At 49.5% G+C, this 7,261-nt stretch overlaps 1 pseudogene; it reads left to right on the top strand.

Moving 5' to 3' along the window:
• The first annotated feature begins 2,683 nt into the window (after window positions 1–2,683).
• On the top strand, window positions 2,684–4,800 carry LOC127340961 (putative 12-oxophytodienoate reductase 5; annotated as a pseudogene).
• Window positions 4,801–7,261: the final 2,461 nt, after the last annotated feature.

Genomic DNA, 7,261 nt, shown 5'->3' with positions numbered 1-7,261 from the left:
GTGCCCATCAACTCCCTGCGGAACTGATTGTCCGCCAGGACCCTTTCCAAAGATGACTTTCAAATCCTTTACCATATCAAATACCTCCGCACCAGTACGTTCCGCAGGCTTCGGCCGATGATCTGCCTTGCTGTTGAAATGCTTGCCTTTCTTTCTTACGTTATGATGTCGGTGAAGAAATCGACGATGCCCCAGGTACACGTTTTTCTTACAATTACCCAGATATACACTTTCCGTCTCATGTAAGCAGTGCGTGCATGCATTGTATCCCTTATTTGTCTGTCCCGAAAGGTTACTAAGAGCAGGCCAATCGTTGATGGTTACGAAAAGCAACGCTCGTAGGTCAAATTCCTCTTCTTTGTGCTCATCCCACACACGTACACCAGGTCTGCCCCACAACTGTAAAAGTTCATCAACTAATGACCTTAGGTACACATCGATGTCGTTGCCGGGTTGCTTCGGACCTTGGATGAGCACTGGCATCATAATGAACTTCCGCTTCATGCACAACCAAGGAGGAAGGTTGTAGATGCATAGAGTCACGGGCCAGGTGCTATGGCTGGAGCTCTGCTCGCCAAAAGGATTCATGCCATCTGTACTTAGACCAAATCTTATGTTCCTTGCGTCAGCTGCAAAATCTTTGAACTCTCTGTCGATCTTTCTCCATTGCGTTCCATCAGCGGGGTGTCTCAACTCCCCGTCCGACTTACCGTCCTCTTTGTACCATCGCAACAACTTGGCATGCTCTTTGTTCCTGAACAGACGTTTCAACCGTGGTATTATAGGAGCATACCATATCACCTTGGCGGGAACCCTCTTCCTGGGTTTCTCGCCCTCAACATCGTCACCAGGGTCATCGCCTCTGATCTTATAACGCAATGCAGTGCATACCGGGCATTCATTCAAATTCTCGTATTCACCGCGGTAGAGGATGCAGTCGTTAATGCATGCATGTATCTTCAGAACCTCTAAACCTAGAGGGCAGACAACCTTCTTTGCTTCGTACGTACTGGCGGGCAACTCGTTATTCTTTGGAAACATATTCTTCAACATTTTCAGCAAATTTTCAAATCCCGAGTCAGATAGACCTTCCCGTGCCTTCCATTTCAGCAAATCCAGTGTGCAGCCCAGCTTTTTCAGACCATTATCGCATCCTGGGTACAGCGACTTTTTGTGATCCTCTAACATGCGATCCAAATTCTCCCTCTCCTTTTCAGTTTCGCAGCGTCTCCGTGCATCAGCAATGGTCCGACCAAGATCATCAGCGGGCTCATGATCACGTGCCTCTTCTTCACCTTCCCCTTCACCGCCCCCTTCACCTTCCCCACCTTCAGCATCCTCCATGAAAGTATCACCGAAATGATCAGGATAGTTGTCATCGATGATATCATCCCCTTCTTCATCTTCTTCCATTCTAACCCCTCTTTCTCCATGCTTGGTCCAACAATTATAGCTTGGCATGAAACTCTGCCGAAGCAGGTGCAGTTGAACGTCTCTTGAGGAAGAGTAACCCTTCTGATTCTTACAGGCAGCACATGGACAGATAACAAAACCTCCCTGCTTGTTCGCATTAGCCACTACGAGGAAATCTTTCAAACCCGTAATGAACTCGCCGGAGAGTCGGTTACCGTACATCCATTGCCGATTCATCTGCATTATTATTATATAAAGTATATAATTAACCATCATGCATTTGTTAAACTAACTAGCTACAAATAATAGAAATTAAACAATGAACTACACACATGCATATTTTATCAATGACACTTGAAAAGTTCAAGTTGCTAACCGCGATCGAGGAGGAAAAATAAATGAGAAAGCTCAAGTGTGGCTCGGACACTTCATATCATGTTGGTTTCATACTCTCGGGCATTTCATCGAACACCTTGTGTGCATATGTGGATCCAAAGCCAAACACACCACCCCTTGTGAATAGAAGTGGTTAAGTGAAGTGGTGAAGTGTGCTGCAGTGGTATATATAGGGGTGGGCCTTTAGTCCCGGTTGGCCTGGCCAACCGCGACTAAAGGCCTTCGGGCCAGGCCTGAGGACCTTTAGTCGCGGTTGGCCTGGCCAACCGCGACTAAAGCCCCTCCCGTCCACCAGCTGGCGACCGAGCCCGCTGGGCCCAGACCTTCGGTCGCGGGTCGCGTCCCGAACCGCGACTAAAGACCCCTTTAGTCGCGGTTCGAATATTTTGGGGACTAATGTGGCTGTATGGAAACCCCTTTTTCTACCAGTATTAGGAGGGTGGATGTACCCCCAGCCTACCAGAGTTCAAACCCCAGGTTTGACATCTGCGTGTCTCATAAAGGCGGAATATTCTTTCAGTGGTAGGTGACGGTCCCGTCGACAGCGAGACGCATGTGGTGACTTCGTTAATTTCAAGATCCGATCCACCGGCTCAGTCTTCCGAAGGTGCTCATAGGGGTAGGGTGTGCGTCTGTGCATTCATAGGGGTGAGTGTATGTGCGTGTATGTGAACGTCTGCGTTTGTACTGTATTTTTTAAAAAAAAGACAGTTTTATCAATCATTGCAGGTGCCTTAGGACCCGCCCCGGATACCGACACATTGTCAGATTGGGCTGTCCCCGCGTGGAACATGGGCCGCCGCAAGCGAAGACTCCTATGCGCCGCCGCCGTGTCCAAAATAGATTGTTGCTGCTTTCTGGTCGGATACAATATTAAATGCGATCTTCTTTCATGCTACCTCACCTATGATGTATGCAATCAATGAAGACGGCTTAGCAGCCGGATCCCTGGAGCTAGTCACTGCTTATATATACTCCTAGTCACTGCTTATCACTCGAGCTAGCTAGCAGCGGCTGCCGCCATTGATCAAAGCTCAAACTTGGAAACCTAGTACGTAGAGCAATGGAGCCCATCCCTCTCCTGACGCCATACAAGATGGGCCAGTTCGACCTTGCCCACAGGTAATGTGTACCATCAAGCTCCTTCCACTCCATCTTTAATTGCAGCCGTGAAGCATGGCTGACAGGATGGTGATGCATATGTACAGGATCGTCTTGGCCCCACTCACGCGGCAGCGCTCCTACGGCAATGTGCCACAGCCACACGCCGCCCTCTACTACTCACAGCGCGCCAGCACTGGCGGGCTCCTGATCACCGAGGCCACGGGTGTCTCCGACACGGCACAGGGGTACCCCGACACGCCGGGCATCTGGACGGCGGAGCACGTGGAAGCGTGGCGGCCCATCGTCGCCGCCGTCCACAAGAAGGGCGCGCTTCTTCTGCCAGATCTGGCACGTCGGGAGAGTCTCGACGTTCGACTTCCAGCCCGGCGGGAAGGCGCCGGTGTCGAGCACGGAGACACGGCTGGGGCCGCAGACGAGCTTCGATGGTCATCTCGACGAGTACTCCCCGCCGAGGAGGCTCACGGTGGAGGAGATTCCCGGGATCGTCGACGACTTCAGGAAAGCCGCTAGGAACGCCATCGACGCTGGTAGGTGACACATTTTTATGTACTTATATACTAATGTTTGTTGAACTGTGTTGAGTTGTGCTTATATTTTATAACCAGCTGTTGACTATAAGGCAGGCCAAAGCGCGTCAAACAAAGACGAAAATTGGCAAAAGTGGGTTGGGCAAACGGGATTCTGATAATCCGCCGTAATGTTAGCCTAATTATATACAAGTTGCGTTATTTTTATTAAAAAAGTTTAGTCAAACTTCTATTTCTTGAACATCTATTGATAAAATATTTAGTTTTGTTAAGCACAAACGTTACCTTTAGATATTTTTTCATGAAAATAGTCATATTTTGCGGAATAATTTAATAGCATGTACATATAAAATACAACAATTAGATCTAAAAACTGTTCTTATATTTAAATTCTCGCGTATCCAGGAACATGATATAGTAAGACTCGGTTTATGGTTGTCGAACTGTGTTGCGTTGTTCTTATTTTATATACAAAAATGGGCTAAACAAATAATAAAATAAAGAAAAGCATGTGGGGCAAAACGAGATTATAAAAATCCACTGTAATGACAAACACAGCCTATTTCGCTTGCTGGCCGTGCATCCATGCATACTCTACTTACTCTGACGTCAATGGTGTGGCAGGTTTTGACGGCGTGGAGATCCATGGCGCGAATGGGTACCTCATCGAGCAATTCCTTAAGGATGGTACCAACGACCGCGACGACGAGTACGGTGGCAGTCTAGAGAACCGGTGCCGCTTTGCGCTCGAGATCGTCGACGCCGTTGTGAAGGAGGTTGGTAGCCACCGCGTGGGCATCCGTCTCTCCCCCTTCACCGACATCTCAGACTGCTACGACTCCGACCCTCACTCCCTTGCGCTCCACATGTCCACCAAGCTCAACGACCACGACATCCTCTACCTCCACATGATCGAGCCTAGGATGGCCATCGTGGATGGTCGGCGTGTCGTCCCAAAGCGGTTGTTGCCGTATCGGAAGGCGTTCAAGGGGACCTTCATCGCCGCTGGTGGGTATGACCGTGAGGAAGGGGGCAAGGCGGTCACCGAGGGATACACTGACCTGGTGGCCTTTGGGCGGCTGTTCCTCGCGAATCCTGACCTGCCCAAGAGATTCGAGGTCGGCGCGAAGCTGAACAAGTACGACAGGATGACCTTCTATAGTTCAGAACCAGTCATTGGTTACACCGACTACCCCTTCCTCGAATGATCGTCAATTAATTGTACCGCGTGTCATTGATTAAATGTAGTACGTGTAAGTGTGTTGTGGTTCATCCAACAATAAAACCATGTATGATTGCTGCTCCGAATAATTAAATTAGTAAAATCACGGTGACGCCACCCATGATGCACATGAGGAGTAGCTCAATCTTTCTGTAGAAAATTATTACATAGGGATCATAGCATGCAAATTAATTCCACGGAAATAGTTTATTGTAATTCTTGGCACACTCAGCTCGGCTGAACTTTATGAATCATTGCCTTACTCGATCGGTCGGTGGTTGGCGTGGATGCAGATTAATTAGTTTATTCATCGCAAGCTATGGAGCTTCTTTTTTCTCTAAGAAGGAATTAAGAGAGCAGCAACTTGGGTGTGCATGACCAAGCAGAGCCCACATCATCTGTGTTGACTGGGGAAGAGTTATATTATTTACACCAAGTCTTTGTCCAGGATGAGCATGCCCGAAAACGAGGCCCAACGGCTCCCCACATCCGAACCGCGGACGTGTCCGTTCTGGAGCAAACCTGGCCCAAATTTGGGCCGGGTTTGCGGCGGCGCGGACTGGCCGCGAGTCCACGACGCGCGGCTATTTGTCCGCCCAGGGCCCTCCAGCCAGACAGACACCCGCTACCTCTTCCCCAGCTTCCACCCCCGCCCCGCCCCCCGCCCCCACGACGCGCCCCTCCGCCGCCACCTCACCACCTCCACCTTCACCGGCCGATTTGGCCACCATTTAGGGCCGCACGGAGGGCGGCCCTCGTCCTTCACCCTCGCCGGAGTTGTTCGCGACCTAGCCGGCGCCGTAGAGCACTACGCCCAGCTCGGCGCACCCGACAACCTATTCGACCGAACCCATCGCTGGTCGTCAAGGTAACCTGCAGGCCTCGCCGTCCACTTTTTTTCAGGAACCATGGATGATCGTTGGTCCTCATAGTTTGGTGTACCATTTATAGATCATGGCCGACAGCTCGGACGAGTATTTCTACAACAATCTCATCGACACGTCCTCCGACGAGTCCGACGACGACTCCGAGATCCTAATGGCCATGGCCCTTCTCGTCCATGATGAGGAGCAGCGCTTGCCGAAGTACAGGGGCTCGGTTAAGGGTCGGGCTCTAGCGGTTGAGCGCGGCCGAATGGAGGGCCATGCCCAACTATGGAGGGACTACTTTCATCGGACCTAGGCTGGAAATCCCAAGGTGAGAATGTTGCGCCCCAACCTGGACCACCAGCTGACTTGGTAGATTTTCTGGCTGTGCACCATGAGATGCGTGACAAGGCAACTCACATCCGCCTCCAAAAAGATTTGGTCCAACATATGTGGAATCATCTTGGAAACAACTATTCCTCTAGTGTTTATTTGATTTTCATTCCAATTATTATCATTTGTGTAAAACTATGTCGTATGTACTTTGTATTTGTTTTATAAATTTGGATGCTATGATTTTTTATAATTTTTTAGCGAATTATTTGCTCAATATTCGTGGCCGGTAATGGTAACTCTGAATTTTTTTAAAAAAACTTTCACCTAGCGGCCGCAGACATTTGGGGGCTGCCGTTGGGGCCGCTGTCACCCGCACGTAGACCGCGGCCTATTTCCTATCCGCGGGCCGCTGCATCCGGACCCAACACTAGTAGAAAACAGGGCTTTCGTTCGGGAGCTGCCAGAGCATCAGTCCCGGTCGCGTTTAGAACCGGGACTAATGTGAGCATTAGTCCTGGTTCGAATGGCTAGGACGCCCGCACGGTTTTAGTCCCGGTTCAAACAGGGCCTTTAGTCCCGGTTGGAGACACCAACCGGGACTAAAGGGGTTGCGGCCGGTGCGAGCCTCTTTAGTCCCGGTTGGTGTCTCCAACCAGGACTAAAGGTCCATGTTCCTATATATATACCCCCAGCCCGAGCTTGTGTGTGAGCTGGTTTGTTTTTCCCATCTTATGCACAAGTGGTGTATGCTTCTTGTTTTTCCCATCTATGCACAAGAGGTGCTCGATGAAATGCCTGAGGGCATGATGTTAGTTGAGTTCACACAAAAGAAACATGATATGAAGTGCATGAGCCACACTTAAGCTTTCTCCTCTTTCTTTCCTCCTTGATTGAGGTTAGCAACTTTATCCTTTCATCTGTCATTGATACAATGCATGTGTCGATGTACAGTGGTCATTTCTCTAGATGTTCTGTAATGGTTTTTGATAAACTTAATTATATAATGCCGATGAACATGCAATGGATGTACGGTTACCGACGCACTGCCGAGTTCATTATGGGCCTACATAATTTTATCGTTGTGGCTGAGGCAAACAATCGGGATGGTTTTATGTGTTATCCATGTGTTGCCTGTCAGAATAAGAAGGAATACTCTTCCTCGAGAACCCTTTGCACCCACCTGCTTTGGTCCGGTTTCATGCCCAGCTATAATTATTGGACCAAGCACGGAGAAAGAGAGGTTATGATGGAAGACAATGAAGAAGAAGAGGATGATGACAACTATCCTATGTTCCCTGAATACGGTGATACTGCAATGGGGGAAGCTGAAGATCAAGAGGCATCAGATGAGCCCGCTGATGATCTTGGTCGGGCCA

The sequence above is a fragment of the Lolium perenne genome, chromosome 1 (assembly GCF_019359855.2).
Source record: "Lolium perenne isolate Kyuss_39 chromosome 1, Kyuss_2.0, whole genome shotgun sequence".
NCBI lineage: Eukaryota > Viridiplantae > Streptophyta > Magnoliopsida > Poales > Poaceae > Lolium > Lolium perenne.
This window is presented reverse-complemented; position numbering and strand designations above follow the sequence as displayed.